General features: G+C 40.0%; 1 long non-coding RNA gene across 1 annotated transcript; it reads left to right on the forward strand.

Moving 5' to 3' along the window:
• The first annotated feature begins 297 nt into the window (after nt 1-297).
• Nucleotides 298-13,952, forward strand: LOC117874887. Its single transcript, XR_004645102.1, has 3 exons — nt 298-440; nt 7,723-7,879; nt 13,842-13,952. It is a non-coding gene; the product is annotated as an uncharacterized LOC117874887 (long non-coding RNA).
• Nucleotides 13,953-18,724: the final 4,772 nt, after the last annotated feature.

The following is an 18,724-nucleotide window of genomic DNA, read 5'->3' on the forward strand; positions in this document are numbered from 1 at the left end:
CCATAAATCAGCTTCAATTCTCTTGGAATTTTACCAAGCTTTCCATGAAACTCATCCCAAATTTATTCAAAACTAAGTATGCCAGCAGGTACATTATTGTGGCCTGATGTTTGGGTTTTTAATTAAATCAGACGAGCAAGAACTTTATGGATTTCACCATAAAAGTTTTGAAATAGAAACAGTGTACTGTGTATTAACAAAAGATCTTTGTGAAATTAGGAGTACTGGTGAAGTGAATGAATTAGCAAAAAAGACTTAGATTTGCTAGTCTTTATGTCAGTTCCAGGGAACCAAGAAGTCACACCTATGCTCAGATCTGGACAACCACCATTTGATCAGTCAAGAAAAACTACTCTGCAGAAGTCTAATCCTGCAACACACATCCCCATGAGTGACTCTTTCTGATGCGATTACTGCCATTAGTCAATGGGCGTATTCAGGTGAGTACAGATTATTTGTGTGAGTAGGAATTTTAGGATCAGAGCTATAGGCAGGAAAAAGTTGATATCATCCTTCTGCCTAAATTTAAGGATTTCCTCAAAATCTGCATGTTAAAACCAATAACCGTCGTTAAATATTTTACTTACAAAATAAGGGCCTCATGCTGCAAGGCCCTGAGCACCTCCTGTGAAACACTGAGCACCCACAAAGTCAAGGTTATGTTCTAACAAGGTGAATGGAGAAAACAATGCCCACTTTTATGGAACACTTTGAAATCTCTGTATATAAGACACTACATAAGGGCCAAGGTGGTCCTCCCTCCCCTTTTTAATGAGGCTCCTGAATTTGGCACCTATCATCTCCAGTTTAGTGCTGCAATTTGTCAGTTTCGCAGTACAGAGCAGCATGGGATGAAAAAAGCTAGGGTAAGGAGTTGGCAATGTCTTAAAAATGTTGTTTTATGATATTACATAGGGTCTGAAAACTGCCCCAGTTAATAAATGCTGAAAGACCATAAGCAGGGCTCAGTGCTGTTGGTCTCACCCACTCACAGATTTCATTTCACTATGTCCTAGCCTAAGAGATACAGGCTTCCAAAGCAGAACACCACTAAGGAACGAATTCAGTGGGAGTTCAATGTATGTATAGGTTTACCATTTTCCCCTTGGTCTTAATCATCATGAAAAATCATAATAAGAATTGTCAGGCACAGCCACTGGTAATCAGCTAAAGCTGATTAGGCAGCCATGTGGCTACTGAGCGGTGACCGCCCTGCACCTTTAAGCACAGGGATATATTTGGTTGGTGGGTTGAATGAAGGGAACAGTGCTTTATGGCTGAGGGGCAGGAAGGGAGATGAATGCTGAAAAAAGGTCAGTGTGGTCGCTGACTCATGCCCTAGGAATGCAGGGCTTAAAAGGGGCAGCTCTGCGCCTGAAGCCTCCCTTTTACAAGGACCAGGCTGAAGCAGGAGGTAACACAGCCCTTCAGCATATCTCCGCATGGCTCCATGTGGAAGCAGAACAGTAATAAAGGGGGGAAGGGGGACAATTACTCCCTTCCTCAGGCCCCGGGTAGGATGAAGCAGGCACAGGAGAGTAGCTGCGCAAGGGGAGGGTGATGTGGCTAGCTAGGCAGCCTGCAGTCTCATTCATTCCCCGAGCAGGGACACAAAAAGAGTGTGCACCTACAAGAAGATTATGCATCACTTTGTGCTATACAATTGTGATAATTTTTTGCCTCATCCGACTCCACACAGCTAGCAAACTTTAAACAAATACAACTTTCCCTATCTTTCTTTCGCAAATGCTTTGGGGTGTCTTGTGGCACCGGTAGCACTTTGACAGCTCCAGTACTTGTGCTCAAAAGGCTTCATCCAAAGCCCATTGAAATCAATGGAAAGACTCATTTTATATACTTTATTGGGCTTTGGATCTTACCCAAGTGAGCATAAGAACTGAGATACTTGCTCCCCACCGTGAAGGCTGTAATGTGAAGGTCCTGTGACCTTTCCTCCTGTCCCTTTGTGCACCGGCACAAGGCAAAGCCAGAATCTGGCCCTATATTAAGCCCTTGATTATTCCTTTCTATGGAAAATACTTCACATATATTGAATCTGATTTTGATTATTTTTATTCTCCCATCTCCTTGGTTTATCGATTCCGGGCCGTGTTCTGCATTAATGTGCCCTTTAGTTAATTCAATGAGTGTAAATCAGTATAGAACGTTGCACCTTATCTGATTTGAATTTTATGCAATGTATGGACCACTTCCCACTTCCCAGCTCTGACCACTGTGCTCTTTATTCCAGCCTCAAAATCGTTAATGAAAATATGGAATATTATTACACACTGATTGGACCCCAGGGAGGCCCCATTTGACAACTCCTCCCAATTTGACAGTAAACCATGAACAATTACTCTCAGTGTTTGATTTTTTAGCCAATTATGCATTCATATCTCATTAGTTTCCCTCTGAGACTCACTTGGAAATGTATCAAATGGCTTAATAAAGCATGTTATTTGCTCATATAGTACATTGTTCAGCTTAGCTGCACTATGAACAAGCACCCATCAATGTTTACGTTGACTGGGACAGTGCTTTGCAGGGAAAGGATATCCTATAAAGAAAAAGTTACTATTGTGTCAGTAGTAGATGAAAGTCCTTGTTGTCACACAGTGTGATGGTTGTGTTGTGTGGGCTATTCTGAAATACTGTAGCCACTGGGCCAATTAATCCACCATCTGTGCAGTCTCCCTCATACAACCAATGAAATTGTTGCATACAAATTAGCTGTAGAGTAAAAGTAGTGATTGGTTGAGCTCCCGCTGATATCATAATGGTCTGGGACTGTTGGCATGGCATAAATACATGCATAACTGTCACACGGGTATAATTTGTAAAGCCAAAATGGCTGAAACTTTTTAAAAATGGATGGTAAAAGACTGCAAAATCCAGTTATGATTGAACCCGGTGATTTTCTAAACAAAAAAAGCTCTCAGCCATGCCGGTAGTTGTTTCCATTGCTTTACACTGACTCAACAGATATTCTAGAACTTCAGAGTGACACAAAGACAGAGGGACAATCCTAGACTCTTCTTATATAGATTAACCACTCACAGTGGGTATATTTTTCTAAAGCATCTAAATAATTCAGGAGCCTATTGTTATATCTGGATCCAGCAGATACACACACACAGAGCAGCTCATTTAAGCACACCTAGCTGCTGTGGAAATGTTTATTGTTCTGGCTGCAAAACTGAAAACAACATGAAACTGAGACTTTTCACCGGGGAGAGAGGGGTGCTCACAGATTTAAAGGGATAGGACCTCACATTTCTCCATCCTACTTTAACAAACATCCCAAATACGTATACATTATCGTTTATATGGCTAACATGAAACACTATATAACCTAACTAAAAATTGTGGGTGGACTACACCAGACTCTCAAATTGCAAGGGATTATTATGCCCTGGAATAGCAATTCACTAACTAAACAATTTATAAATTCAGGGACACCACTGGTTTTCACAATCCCTTGGGATGACATAGTAATGGTGGTGTACAGCATGCTGAACAACAGGAACAGTTGGTGGGAAGGAATCAGCTGGCTCTGGTTCCAAAGTTTCTCCCAACAAGTCATCAAAATTAGGAGTTGTAACAGAAGGATGTTCAATCAGAGGATCTGAAAGTCCAACTGGAACTTCCCTGGACTCTCATATTCACTGAGGCTGCAATGTTCTATATGTCATTTCCATAAAATACCGTTGAATAATTTTACCAAAAACAAAACAGGTGCCGTGCATTTTACAAGTTCTCCAGGTACAAATTTCACTCCAAAACTGTAGCTGTGAGTCCACACTAAGTCTCCTACATGAAAAGAATGATGACAAATCTCACATTGTCAATCAATTGCATAGTTTAGGATTTAGCTACGTGTGAGGCAACATCAGAATGGAGCAGGTCCCAACAAGTATGTAAAGATCACTTCAGGAAAAGGGTTGCAGGTGACCTCTTGGTAGTAGCAAGTGGTGTGCTTCTGTAGACAAGCAAGAAATTGTCCAGTTTCTGCTGATGACTCCAAATAGACTTGTTAGCTCTCAAGATATGCTTAAATATTTGTACAAAGCATTCCACTAGTCCATTTGTAGCAGGATGGTAAGGAGCTTTGCATATATGCTGAATTCCATTTGAAGCTGTGAAATTCTTCAGAACGGAATTGAGATCAACTGTAATGGTAAACCAAACTGGCTAAAACATGGTACAAAGATGTTGAATGGTCTTGGTAGATGAAAACTTCTGGTCATTTTGAATGGGCATCAACTACAACCAAAAATATATAACCTTCTAAAGGCCCAACAAAGTCCATGTGAATACATATTCAAGGAGTTTGAGACCACGACCAAAGATCTAGATGGGCTGTGCCAGGATCATGCTGAATTTGCTAACATTACTATTATACTTTGTCTTCTTCTCAATATCCCCTGCCACCAGATATGACTCTAGGCTATGGTCTTCATCCTTACAATGCCAAAATGACCTTTGTGAAACACTTTCAAAACCTAAGATTGAAGTGGTTTTGGAATGATCACTCACATTCCCCATAAGGTAGATAGATAATATTGACAAGACATGAATTGTGTAGACTGGGGATTCTTTTGATTCAACACTGTACTCTGTAGTACCATTCCCTTCACAAGAGAAAGCACATCATCCGTAGCAGTTTCTTTGTTGATGTCTATATTAATGATGGGTTATCTAGCCATCAAATTGAGACAAGAACACTTTGTACCAAGTTTCTTTGGTTGACAGGAGCTTGGGCATGGCAGGTGTGACAGCCCATCAGCATTGCCCTGCTGAGTCCCTTTAGGAAATTGAATAGTACAGGAATGAGCTGAAAGTAGCAATTCCCCACGTTGCATATGAATAGCAGCTAATGACAGAATTCCATGTTTCAGTCCAAAAACTGAAATCAACAGAAGATGATCCATTAGGAAGGTAAAAAGTCTTCCATACAGATAGGTATGGAACTTTCAAATTCCAAAGATAGAATGAGAAGCTTTTAGCGCTATTTGCACATAGTTCTTCTCGGGAGTAGTGAGTGTTCATGATGCAAAGGCAATTGGTTTCTCCATGTTATTAGAAAAAATGTGGGAAAAAACTGCACCCACTCCATATGGTGAAGCATCACAAGAGAACTGTATGGGTGGTGAAGAATCAAAGTGCTTAAGAACTTTGGCCAAGCTCAAACATTTATTTGCTTCCTTAAATGCACACTCACACGCTTAGACCATTTCCATTGTTTCTTTGTTCATAATAGTTCATGTAAAGATGCTACTACTGTTGCCAATTTAGGCAGAAATGTGCCATGGTAGTTAAGCAATCCTAGGAATGAATCTAACTATGACACTTCTCTAATGATAGTGCTTCAGTGCCCTTTCTTTCTCTGGCAATTTCTTTAAGCCCTTGGCATCAATTACATGTCCAAGATGTTCAGCCGAAGGACCTGTGGACGGGGCAGGTAAACAAACCAGCCCGGCCCACCAGCGGCTTTCCCTATACAAGCGGTGATCCCAGTTTGAGAAACACTGCTCTTGATCCTTTCCTGTAATAAGGATGTTATCCAAATAGCACTGGACTTCATTCAGTCCCTTCAGGATCTCATACTTGGCTTTCTGAAACAGGGCAGGTGCCAATATGATAACAAAAGGCAACCTGTTGTAATAAAATAAAGCTTTTTGTGTGTTGATTGTGAGATATTTGTGAGATGCCAGATCAATCTCCATTTGTAGGTATGCACTGAGCAAATCCAATTTACTGTCCTCCACTAACAATAGCAATATGAGGTAATGGATATTGATCTGCACATAAAATTGGATTCAGTGTTACTTTGAAATCTCCACAAATTCAGATGAGACATCCTTCTTGATCACTGGTACAATGGGAGTAGGCCACTCACTGTGTGAAACTGGTGACAGGACTCCAATATTCACTAAATGGTCAAATCAACTTCCACCAGAGGCTTCAGAGAGTAAGACACAACTCAGAGCTTGCAGTATTTTGGATGGTTGTCAGATTGAACAGTGAGCTGTGAGCTTCACTGACAAATTGTTCATCTGTCCAAGCTGTTTTTCAAAACCTTGGAGTGTCTGTCCAGTATGTCTTGAAGATTTCAAGGTGTTTCTGTGCTTGCCTTCATGTTGGTCCAATTCATCCTGAGTTTCTCAAGCCAAGATCTGCCAAATAATAGTGCCAAAACTTTGCTTAAATCACATTCAAGGATAAAGCCAGTGATTGTCCATCTATCTGCATTTTCAACTGGAGTATCCCTTCTGGGTCTAATTTTTCCCTGGTATAAGTCTTGAAAACTGTGGAGGTTTCTTCCAAAGGAACTTGTGACAAAGTCTGGTGACAGGTAGAGGCAAACTCAGTGAAATGGCAGCTCCAGTATCAAGCTCCATTCCTGTAGGAACTCCTTTGATTAAGGGATTAACCCAGATGCCACGTAACTCCATATTGAGATAATACGTGTCATGCTGGATCTTGGTCAGTGTCACTAAAGCCCTTTATTTTTCCATATTATGATTTCCCAACTTCCATCCTTGCTTAGGTTCCATCTTCATAGGTGTCTTCTTGGATGAACTGATACACTGTTGCTGGTCACGGAACTGTGTGACAGGTCATGGTGATGCGTCCTTTCTTCTGACACTTTCTGCAAATGATCTAGCAAGTTTAGCAATCTTTCTCAGTGTGAGTAATCTGTGCACAATGGCGACATGGAAATTCCTTATGTTTCCGTGGTCCTCTGTCTCATCAATTCATGAGGTGAATTTCTTGGTTCACGCTAAATTTCAAAAAATCCTTCTCTGTGGTGTCCATTGCAACTGCTACTTCAACAGACTTCGTGAATGTAAGCACTGATACAGTAACTTCTTCTGGGCCTGATCACTGTGTAATCCAGAGACTAATAGGATCACAGGGCATCGCTTAAGGTTTGTCCAAACTGATAGTGCTCTGACAAGTTCCTTAGAGCAGCAACAAACTGTGCTACTGATTCTCCGCTTCCCACGTTGCTGATGAACCCGATATGATTCTGCTGTCATTGATGGGACAGGAGAAAAACATCCCTGCACTGCTGCAGTAATTGTGGTGTACGTGTCACAGTTGGAGACAATAGATCACATGGCAGTCCATATGCTTTTGGACTCATCATTGTCAGCAAGGTTGAAACTCGTCTATCTGGAATGGTGTTGCAGTTACAAATTGCTCAAAACATTTTAGGTACACCACCCATGATTCACGGTTGTCGTTGAATTCACCAACATTTCCCACAAAAGTTGCCATTTTCTCTGCTCTCCTGTTGGCCTGTAGACCTCCTGGCCATCTCCTCTGCCACAGGTATACTATTTGTTATTACTGCCCTATCTGTCCTTGATCTGCCTCTTCTGGCTGTGTGCCAGTACTGCAGACATCTTCCTTTGGCTGTACCTGGGCTCCCTCGTCTGGCTACAGACCCTCAGTGCAGGCTAAACTTATTTTTCTGCCAGTTTGCTTGTGGTCAGTCAAAATGGCTGCTTGCGTTTCCCATTACTTATTTGTTTGCAGTAGCTCCCCCCAGGCACTAATCTATTCCTTTATTCTGTTTTTAATTGCCAATTCCCCCTCTCTAGCTGGCTGGTTCATACTATTCCAACAGCAAAAGCATCAGTCTGTCACCTTGTGCCTCTACCTCCTCTTTTTTGTACTATTATTGGCTTACTTTTTCTTCTTCTTATTGAGGCAGATGCAGCACTGGGCATGGGTGGGACAGAATTCCATCACCATCAAATATTATATCTGGACCCAGCAGAGAAGGATATACAGACACAAAGCAGCTCATTAAGCTGCCATGGAAAACACCTATTGTTCTGGTTACAACATGGAACGTAACACAAAGGTAAAGCTTTTCATGGGACAAGGGGAGTGCTCAAACATTTAAAGGGACAGGACATCACACCTATGTGTCACTCATTTTCACTAAGTCACTTTTGCAAATTTTATCCAAAATGTAGCTTCTTTTTATTCACAGCAGTGAACTGAGATCTGAATTTGGATCTTAAAATTATCTTTTTCAACCCAAAATGGTGTGCATTAAATGAAAATAGTGAAGATTGAGGGTTTTTTATCCACAGAGCAAAAAATGTACATGCAGCACTGTCTAAATTTCATGGGTATTGAGAGATCCAGGGAATTCACCTTGTTTAAGCTTCATTGCCTTCATTTTCTCCCCCCTTCCAATATAGATATATTAGAAATGGTCAAAAAGTATCCATCAAAACTGTTTTTTGACAGAAAATTGGAGTTATGACTCAACATTTTTGGGGGGAAGATGTAAAAATTGCCTCCTATTTCCATAGAAATGTTCACTTTTTCTTCAAAACATTTCTGTCAAAAAAACAAAAGATTTTAGCTGATTTTTTTTGGTTTTCAGGTTTTTGGCTGAACACTCAGAAATTTCCATAGCAAATTTTGATGAAAATTATTGTTTTTGTTCTTGCCAAAATGTTCTACCCATTTTTTTCTACTTTAGAAAAAATTTATATAGATATAAAATTTTACATCATTCTCATTAGTTCTGCTATAATGGAATGGAAGAAATAGGGGTGCCTTCCAGTCATCAAAATACAACCTCTAAATTCCTAACTTTTCAGAAACAGGGATGGATATTGTCTCTTGTTGCTCCACAGCCATTGCACATGGACATCCTCCAATCCATGCAGAAGTCAGCCATCACTATGACACCATGTCCTCATTGCCCCACAGAAAACGTATGCCTGTATGAACTTCTGTCCAGCCTTTTACTGGGATACTCTGGAGGCAACAGCAGCTGTGTGGCTCCATTGGAGCGGCACTATAAGGATCTAGAAGAGCAAAGAGCTCTGGAGACAGCATACAGGTTCTTAGATGGCTTGGGCCTCCAGCAGTAGCCTTCAAACTCAGTAAGATTTTGGAGTAACCACAGGATGAATCCACTAATATTTCTAAAGGTGGCCAACCTGCCATGCCAATGTGGGGGAGAAATTCAAAGGAATCTCTGCAAGATAAACTTCCCCAGTCCTTAGTTGCTGATTTCCCATAAGAGAGGGACATAAAAACGGCCATACTGGGTCAGACCAAGGGTCCATCTAGCTCAGTATCCTGTCTTCCGACAATGGCCAATCCCAGGTGCCCCAGAGGGAATAAACAGAACAGATAATCATCAAGTGATCCATCCCCTGACAAGCCAGTTCAGAGTGACTGAAGACATTCCCGCATTTTTAACTCAAAATAAACTTCCCACTGACCGCAGAATTAGGCCCAAGAAGGATAGTGAAGCATGTTTCAATGGTATTAAGTTAAACTTCTGGTATTATTGGAAGGGTTGGTAGCATCACCTGTTGTTAATATTCCCTGACACTTCCTATTATAAGATCCTGTTTTTAGTCACTTATAATTTTGCCAAACTTCAAGCATTTAGGCTGAAATTTTCCATATCAGGTCTCTGCCTCAGGCCGACTATTATTATTATTGTTGTTATTTGTTATTCAGCAATTTCTGAGAATAAGGTTAAGGGAGAATGCATTGTTTTTGCCATGTTCAAAAATCGTGGTGATCATTTATTTGAAAAACTTTAGTGCTCCCATGCTTTGGTGAAGTGACTTGAAAAATTTGGAGGAGGTGGTTGACTTTGTCGGGGGTATGACTTTTGCTGTCCTTGTGAAAATCTACCCAAATCTGACCAAGCTATAAGCCCTTGAAAAATTGTACTGTGCACATTCTCAGATGAGGATCCTTAGATTTTAAGAGCTAAATTCCCTACATTTTCCATCTGCACTGGACATGCTCCAGCCTGCAGCTGAGCAAGAGTTTCCCTGTAATTGCAGGTCTAGGCTGTTGCAGTCTGTGCTGGCTCTGGGCCCCTGAATTAAGAGCAGGAAGAATGTCTAACATATGCTGTCTATGACCACGCTCCCACCACTCCCCATGAGCTCAGGCAATGTGGAGGACAAAATTGCTGGGTTTGAAGGGAGAAGAGACAAGACCTGAAGGAAGGTGGCAGGGGAGCAGACTGGAGCAAGGAGAAGGACGAAGGGAGACTGGGATGGGAGGTTAGCAAGTGGCGAGAGAAGGAAACTGGGAATTGGGGTGGGTGGGAAGGCTGTAACTGGCTGGACAAGGAGACTGAAACTGGGAGTCAGGGAGGGGAACTGGGGACCAGTAGGTTGTAGGAAGAGACTGAGGTGTCCTGTGGAAAAAATAATATGTGGTCATGTAATTAAAGACTACACCATAATTCATACTCCCAATGGGACCGAAATGAAGGTCGCAGAGGTAACTTTAATTCTGGCATTTCCTAACTTTTGAGTGCTTGACTTGACTACCTTCATAATGTTCTTTTAATGTAGCTTTTAGGTGAATAATTATTGTTATTATAATGGTACTTACTGAGACATGGACCTTGGGCTGGGCACTGTACATACACATAGTAAGAGAAAGTCCCTGCCCCAAAAACCTTTCGGTTAAAATAGACAAGACCCATTATAGCTAGAGAAAGGGAATATTATTACATCTCCACTTTACACATGTGGAACTGCAGCCCAGAAAGATTAAAATGTTAGGAAAGGGTCAAGTGAAATATGATACAAATAGCATGATCTGCCTGCTAGGGCTCATAAACCCATACAATCTGAATGAGGACCTAATTAGCTTTATTTGTGTGATATTTAATTTGACCATTGAGATGGCTAACCCTTTCCTGATATATCTGCTTTCACTGCTATTGGTGTTGATTCTCCTATCACTTATACTAGTTACAGGATCTGGGGACAGATTCTACTCTGTGGACTAAATCCTCTTAAGTCAATGTATTATTCCAGATTTATGCCAGTGGAACTGAGAACAGAATTAGGCACATTTTTTCGTTATGGTTCTCATGCTGTTCCCATTGAAGTGAATGGGTGTTTTACAGGACACTTTGTTTTTCAACTTAATATTTAAATAAAAAAAAAACAATTGAAATGTTTGGGATCAGATCCTCCAGTACTAGCTTAGCAGCCCTCTTTGTCTCCATTTTTTCTTGAACTGTCTGACTCCACGGAGACAGCATCTACTGCTGAATGCTTCAGCAAATCCACAAATAATCAGTACATTAGTATCAGGTGGCTTCCATGAATTCAATCAGTGGTTTTTCACTTTTTAGCATGTAGTCGGTAAATACTATATTTGAAACTTTACCAAATTACCTTTTTGGCATCCAAGGATCCTGGCAATGATGAATAATTAGATCTAAAGTTATTCAATATCTTTGTTGCAGCTGATGTAGTTCTTCTACTTTATCTAGTAGATATGAATTCTGAATGCAGAACAATAGGATCCTACTATATTTGATTTCAGCTGATACATGCTAGACAGTGGAAACAAAATATCCATCCATTAAACAGGTTTGTGAGCTAATCTGAGGCTTGATACATTACATATTGTAATTTACTACGTAATTATGCAACAGGGACAAAACACAGTTAATTTGAAAGAATATTAGGATTTAATGAACTGTGATCTCGTTCCGATCTAAAATATTAACTATAAAGTGCCTAATGCTGGTCTCACTTATGGTGGTGTAAAGCACTGCAAAGTCAATGGAGTTATGCCAGGGTAAAACTGATATAAGTGAGAGGAAAACCAGACTCATTGTTTAGAATCTAGAGATTGGCTGGAATAAAATATTTGACTATTCACTGAGACTGAAATTTACTTCAATGATGTGAGGCTTTAGGACTGTTACTTGCACAACTGTTAGGAGTGAAATCCATCTTCCCAAACTGAGGCCAAGGCAAAGGAACGAAGGGCCTCTTCTCTACAGCTTCTAGCTGATAGCTATTCATCCCCCCCGCCCCCACCTCCGCCCTGCGAACCAACTGAGTAGGGCATTTAGCCACTGGATCTGCATAAGTGTGAATTCAGTGACATATTCTCTGGCTTACCCTGGAACCAGCCTCAATGTCACCCCCTGCATGCATTCACCTCCCACATTTAGTGGGGTGTGTAGCCCTCCCCTGCTGCTACACACACACAACCCTTTTGCAGAGGACAAATGTGAAGCTGAAATGTCAAAAGTAGAGCTAGTCAAAGATTTTCCTGGAAAGCTATGGTGTGTGTGTGTTAAAAAAAGCATCTTCTTTCCACACAAAATTTCCTTTCTTTTCTTTCCCCTACAGTATAACCCAAAATAGTTTGGCCGAAAAACAAACTATTTTGATTAGGAAATGTCACTGTGGTGCCTCATGGAGGTTGTCATTCAAGTACACCATACCCTCCTTTCTTCTCTATGGGGTTGAGATCCCCAGGCAGACTACAACTCCCATGAGGCATTGTGGTGGCCTTTTCTAATAAAAACATTTTGGTTTCCAATTTTGTGCTCAAAAGGCTACATTTTGGGTGGACAGCTCCTCCCGTTTTTTGATGAGCGCATGCCAGAAGATTTTTTGAATGAGCCCTCCCTCTGTCCTAGGGTGAATTCCACAGTTTTTAGGTAAGTCTTGAATGCTGACATCATTGTGGTGGCTGGACAACCATCCTATAATACCTTTCCTAGAAATTAATAATGAAGCCAGTGACATTTCTGATCCTGCAGATCCACTCATGGATCGACTGTTTGGAGAAAAAGTATTTCTAGTATTGATCTTTTTTTTACAAAAACATTAAAACAGAGGTAACAGGCAGCTCAGCAAATATGTTGAAAGATTTGATCATAGGACTAATGTAGTCTAGTGCTGGGTCTGCCACTGATTTGCTGTATGGTTTAGGTGAAATAATTGTATCTTTTTGTGCCACTATCTGCCCATATGTAAAATGGCAACAATAATCCACACCCTATAGAAATGTCATTGGGATTCATTCATTGATATAAGTGCTGCTCTGAGGAGCTAAAGCACTATAGGAATAATAATGGCCAGATTCTGAACTCACAGTGTTGTAAAACAGGAATGACTTCGCTGACATCTGTGGAGTCGTGCCTGTTCTACATCAGTGTAACTGAAATCAGAATTTGACTCTAAATATTTAAATAGTGGGGCAGCAAGGAAACTCGTGACCATGCCATGGGCTGTATGCAAATTTCAGTTAATTTAATCAAAATAAAACAAACCATCATATCTTTGGATGCTCTCTTATCAGTACCTTAATTCTGCCAACCTATTACTCTCATATCTGCTGGAAAGTAGTTCCATGGTAGACCAGTTTGGATAAACAAGATTACTATTCAAGATTAATATTCGATAAAGAGGATTAATATTCAATTGGTGCATGAGCGATTGGCCACACTTAAATTACACAGTCTCTTTCTTATTTACATAGTACTCCTCCACATCTCAGACCTCATTCCTCCTACACCAAGTCCTGTTCTCTACAATTCACTCAACTTTCTCTCCATACTGTTCCTCCTATCTTCTCTTCCCATTCCCAACTTTTGCCTTCTTTCATGTGACAACCCCTTTCCATGTAACAGCCTCATGATCAATTAACTATGGCAAAACACTTTCCCTTTGCTTCAGATCGCTAAAACTCTACCTTTTCTTTATTGTCTTCCAGTTATAACACCTACATGTCACTCCGGCACCTCTTTGTGCCTTCAGGCTGGGCAGGTGATTCATTCCACTCTTGTTTTTTGTTCTGTATGTGCCTGAGTTCACAAGGCCCATCTGTAACAAGGTGCTACATAAAGAACAAACCTAGCCAATAATGTTCTTACGCGCAGTGCTAATAAAACAAAGTAGAAAGTCAAACACAGAATGCAGAAGTTTGAATACATGGATATGTTTATATACTATGCAGATTGAGCCAGATTCCTTATTTCAATCAACTCCTTTGTTCTGCTCCTCTAGGCATTGCAAAGAGACGAGAAAGGCAGAAGATCTTTCCCGCTGGTCATTTCCATAGCACAGAACAGCCCCAAGCTGATTGAGTGATCCCTATGCCACCCACCTTGCAGCTTTTGGCACAGGGGGTATGTTGGGACCATGGCCCACAGCACGACTGCACTCTGCCTATACTTCACTAGTGTCATCTAATGGTGCAAACTATGTCAGAGCTGCTGTAGAACTGAAACAGGGAGCCACAAACATCTCCTTTGCAGCCACACACACGCACACTCACCTGATCCCAGTATCTGCTGGGCACAACTGAGACTCCAAGCCATCACTTTTAAAGACATTTTCAGGAGCACCCAATGGCATTTTAAATGGGGGAGGGGAAGGAAAACAAAGCTCATTTTCTTTTAAAATGTCTTAAACACTCAAACCAAATAGCAAAAATGAACCCACCAACAAAACAAAAACAAAACAAAAACACTCCACTGTTGAAAAACTTTCTTATAGTATCTGACTTCATGAAAAAGTCCAAAGGCTTCACAAATACAACCACAGCCAGTCTTTAGGTGTAGCTTGTTAAATGTTCATGCCTTGTTAGCAAAAGCTGACTCTGAAGGTCTGTATGTGTTAAATAGACGGTATACCACAGCAGTAGTTTCTGGACAGCTTCTTATAGCCCTTGGACAATCATTGCAAAGATTTATAGCTGTGATTATGTGAAGAGAATAAGATCCTACGACAGTGGTTTACAGAAATTCCTTTATACTGATTTCCCAGGTTCTTTTCCAATTTTGCTTAATTAAAGGTAAATTAAATCCAACTATGTTACCCAATTATATCCACCTTCTCCATTTTATTACAGTGTCTACAAGCTGACAGAATAAAGAATTGCCTTCAATCAAAAAAAGACAAATTATTCTCTATTTAAAGTGCTGGGACTGCATTTTAATTCTTTAACACACGATAAGCACTTAACAGAGGAGGACAAAATTAACTCAAGGAATCAATGCCTCTGTTTTTCAATAGACTTTAGTAACTCGAGGCTTTTTAATTAAATACTCTGGCACAGTTTATTACTTTAGCTGGGTCTGGCTCTCTGTACTTTTAAGTCTTTTAAAATATAAACCCTTTTATGTGGTAATAACATTTCTCTATACTTTCTCAAAAAGCATAGAGGTGTTGGCTTAGCCTGTTTATATTTAGCTCTCTACAGCTGTTAAGTAATTGCTTTTTGCTTAACTGGAATATTTCTTTACACTATAACATGTACTGTGTATGTATAGACACTGTATATAGTATATAATAAAGCCATTCATGCTGCAATAATTAAGGCTGTGTCAGCACTTTCATTACAAACTCCATTTTTCAAGTGTTTATAACTCAGCTATAAAATTTGTCCTGGACTCTGTCCACTGCACATGAAGGCCAAAAAAAAAAAAAAAGTTTACAAGTTTTGGACACTTGCTTTGCAGGTGTAGAACTTAAAAACAATTTTGATTTCAAATGAAATTGACAAAGAGCCACTGGCTTTTTGAAACTGAAACAAATTCAAAACACCTGAGATGATAAGGTTTAAAAATCTCTGCCTTCCACAAATGAAACTGTGTTCAGTGATGCAATTGTCAATATTTTTATCCTGCATATAATTTGTGGGGACCGGTCAAGATATTGGCGAATAGCACTTGAATTCAAGCAACGAGTAAATTCATAGCTTAGTACTGGTCTAGGCTTGAAAAATGTTGTGATTGACATACACTTTGGTGAGTGCAAGTATATGAATTTAACTCTTGTAAAAGGTGCTAAATTAAGAGCCAAGGTGAAATCCTGGCCCCATTGAAGTCAATGTGAGTTTTGACAGGATTTCACCCCTGGAGAGTAAAGTCATCTGTTTATCCACAGAACAGACACAGCAGGGGGAATGGCTATATATGGTTTTGCACAACGCCTTGTCGTGTGCTTTAAACCTGGGCCAGAGGGAACATTTCTAATGATAAAAAGGGTAGTTCAGATGTCATGAGCATTACGTTCCTGGCTTCTTTGGGCTTAGACTGCCAATTAATGTCAGTTGTGGTGGGGTGTCATGTAACTTGGACACCTGTGTGGACTGAGACACCCAAATTATTTTCCCAGAATAAATGACATAACTTTATTTGACATGCTGTCCCCCTACATCAGCTTGTGGAAATTTGGCCAGCTGAGCTATGGAGTTGTTGATCCACAGACCCTTAAACTGGGCACTCCATGCCAAGGAACAGGAAACCCTACAAAGTTGTGCTCTGCAGTGCTGACCGCTTGCACTGTCTTCTCAAATCCTCTGCAATGTATCAAAGTGGAACCCCACACCTCTTCCATTGCATTCAGGCTTTTCTTGGCTGCAAGGGCAGAAGAGGGTAGGATTTGCCTCTAAGTAGATCTAGCACTGTAGCATATACCCCTTTCTAGTCTACCCTATTCTGTTCAGGTTCTTACACCACCCTCATGACCATAGTGTCTGAGTGTCTTCCAGTTTTGCATTAAGCAATGTGTGATCCGTGGTTTGTTCTCTTGTCAGCCCATGAAATAGAAATAGAAGGTACTTACATTTCTACCAGCAAAGTAGGCACACACCTGCTTTCAACCACATGTGAAAAACTTGAACTTCATGAAAAATAAGTAAATAAAAACCTATCTACAAATATATTTTATCTAGTGATTCATACAAGTGGCAAATAAATCAAAATAGATATGCAGTCAGGTTTACAGGCCAGATTTTCAAAAGTGTTAGTGCTCACGTTGGGGATCCAATTTTCAGAAGAATTCATGACTCTCTTAGGCACGTGACTAATGTGGGCAGATTTTCAAAAGTCCTCATCACTCCCCAGATCCCACTGAGGACAATATGGGAGCTGCCTGGTGCTGAATACTTTTGAAAATCTGCCCACTTCATTTAATGCCTAAGTGGGAGCTGAGCTTTTCTGAAAATCTGGCCAGTTATTTAAATAGGTGCATAGATGGAAGCCACTTTGTTCTGCTGGAGATCTGGTCTAAATATTAATAGATTATGATGGGCCCAATCCAGCTACCACTGAATCAATGGAAAGACTTTGCTGATTTGAATGGGAATAGGTTTGGGGCTGCTAACAAGCCCTGGAATTTATTGCAATGTAGGTATCAAAACCCCAGTCTTAGTGTTTGGCTGCTACCTTTAATGCCAGACAATATACAGTATATGATTTATAAACATAGGCCATTTATTACTCATATTGCCACAACATTAAAATGGAAAGAAGCACCATGAAAAGCTATGTTTCTGAGCATGTTCAAGGCATCTTACATATTATTTCAAAAATAATATTACTAATAATGTACAATGTATCAGTTCTCCAGATCGTGGGATATATTTGTATTCTGAAAAAAGCTAGTGGGACAAAACCTTCTAGCAGAAAAGCCATTACTTTGTACCATACATGTTTCTTTCATTTGGTCAAATGTAAATTTGAGGGTAACACTAATATTATTACTCAGGTATGACGACATCTGTGATATGCAACATGTGAATTTGCTGTGCTGATATTTCAAAGACTGTTTTAAATTTATGGAGCTTTTAAAGTCCAGCCCAACTGTCTGGAAATTTAACAAACACATTTTTGACCTCAACCCATGCTCCATGCAGGATTGTTGGCCAATTTGTCCCAATTTTACAGGGTTTTTATTTCAAAGTTGTCACAGGAACAGAACTCATAAATGACTGTTAGTTTAAAGCAGCTCCAAATAAAAATGGCTGGCCAAATTCAGCTCTGGTATTCATTTCAATAAAGTCATTGGAATTACACCAGAGATTAATTTGGCTCATTGAACCCAAAAGATTTTTTTTTAAATTGTTGTTTGTATAGTTTCACTTCCCTACCCCCAAATTTAGGTGTGAGAAAAGTAGTTTTCACATATGAAAAAGAAATGGGGCCTGATTCACAGCTGCATTACTTCAGTGTAATGAAACAGATTACAGCAGAGTTACCCTAGTGTATAAGCAGATTAATGTAGTGTTGAATCAGGCTCATAGTCACTTTGCATGGTACATGTGCACATCATGAGGTTTATATATCTTTACCACCCTTTAAAGAACAGCATACAAATTTTAACTTCCCATTAATCACTTCACGTGAACTCACTCCATTTATAACAAAGATATAAGCATGTTGCTCTTTAAATACACTTATTGTTTCCACTGCCATTTGTTTTTATAACATTTACACGTTATGTGTTCTAGCTAGGGGAAAATAAAACTGTACTCAACTCTTAGAACAAGTATAACTTTCCATTTCAATTCTCTTTATATAACCTTACTTCCCTCTTCCTATTACTTGTGATTATATCTCCCTAAAGCCACAGGCATCTAAACTGCTCAACTAACTAGAACATAATATCAACAACAACAAAAAATCCATCTGGTAATGTGAGAGGTGAGTCTAAGAACTTTTGCAGACAGGTTCAATGCAGATAAGTGAATGTGTTATTTAATGGGTGTGTTTCCAGTGGGATCCTGCAGGGATTGGTTCTTGGCCCTACGATATTTAACATTTTTATCAATAACCTGGAAGAAAAACATAAAATCATCACGATAAAGTTTACAGATGACAAAAAATTGGGGGAATGGTAAATAATGAAGAGGATAGGTCACTGATTCAGGGTGATCTGGATCACTTGTTAAACAGGGCAAACAATGTGCATTTTAATATGGCTAAATGTAAATGTATACATCAAGGACTAAAGAATGTAGGCCATACTCACAGGATGGGGGACTATATCCTGGGAACCAGTGATTCCGAAAAAGACTTGTGGGTTGTGGTGGGTAATCAGCAGAACATGAGTTCCCAATGCAACACTGTGACCAAAAGAGCTAGTGTGATCCTGGGATGCAT

This window comes from Trachemys scripta, chromosome 1, assembly GCF_013100865.1.
Source record: "Trachemys scripta elegans isolate TJP31775 chromosome 1, CAS_Tse_1.0, whole genome shotgun sequence".
Classification (NCBI taxonomy): domain Eukaryota; kingdom Metazoa; phylum Chordata; order Testudines; family Emydidae; genus Trachemys; species Trachemys scripta.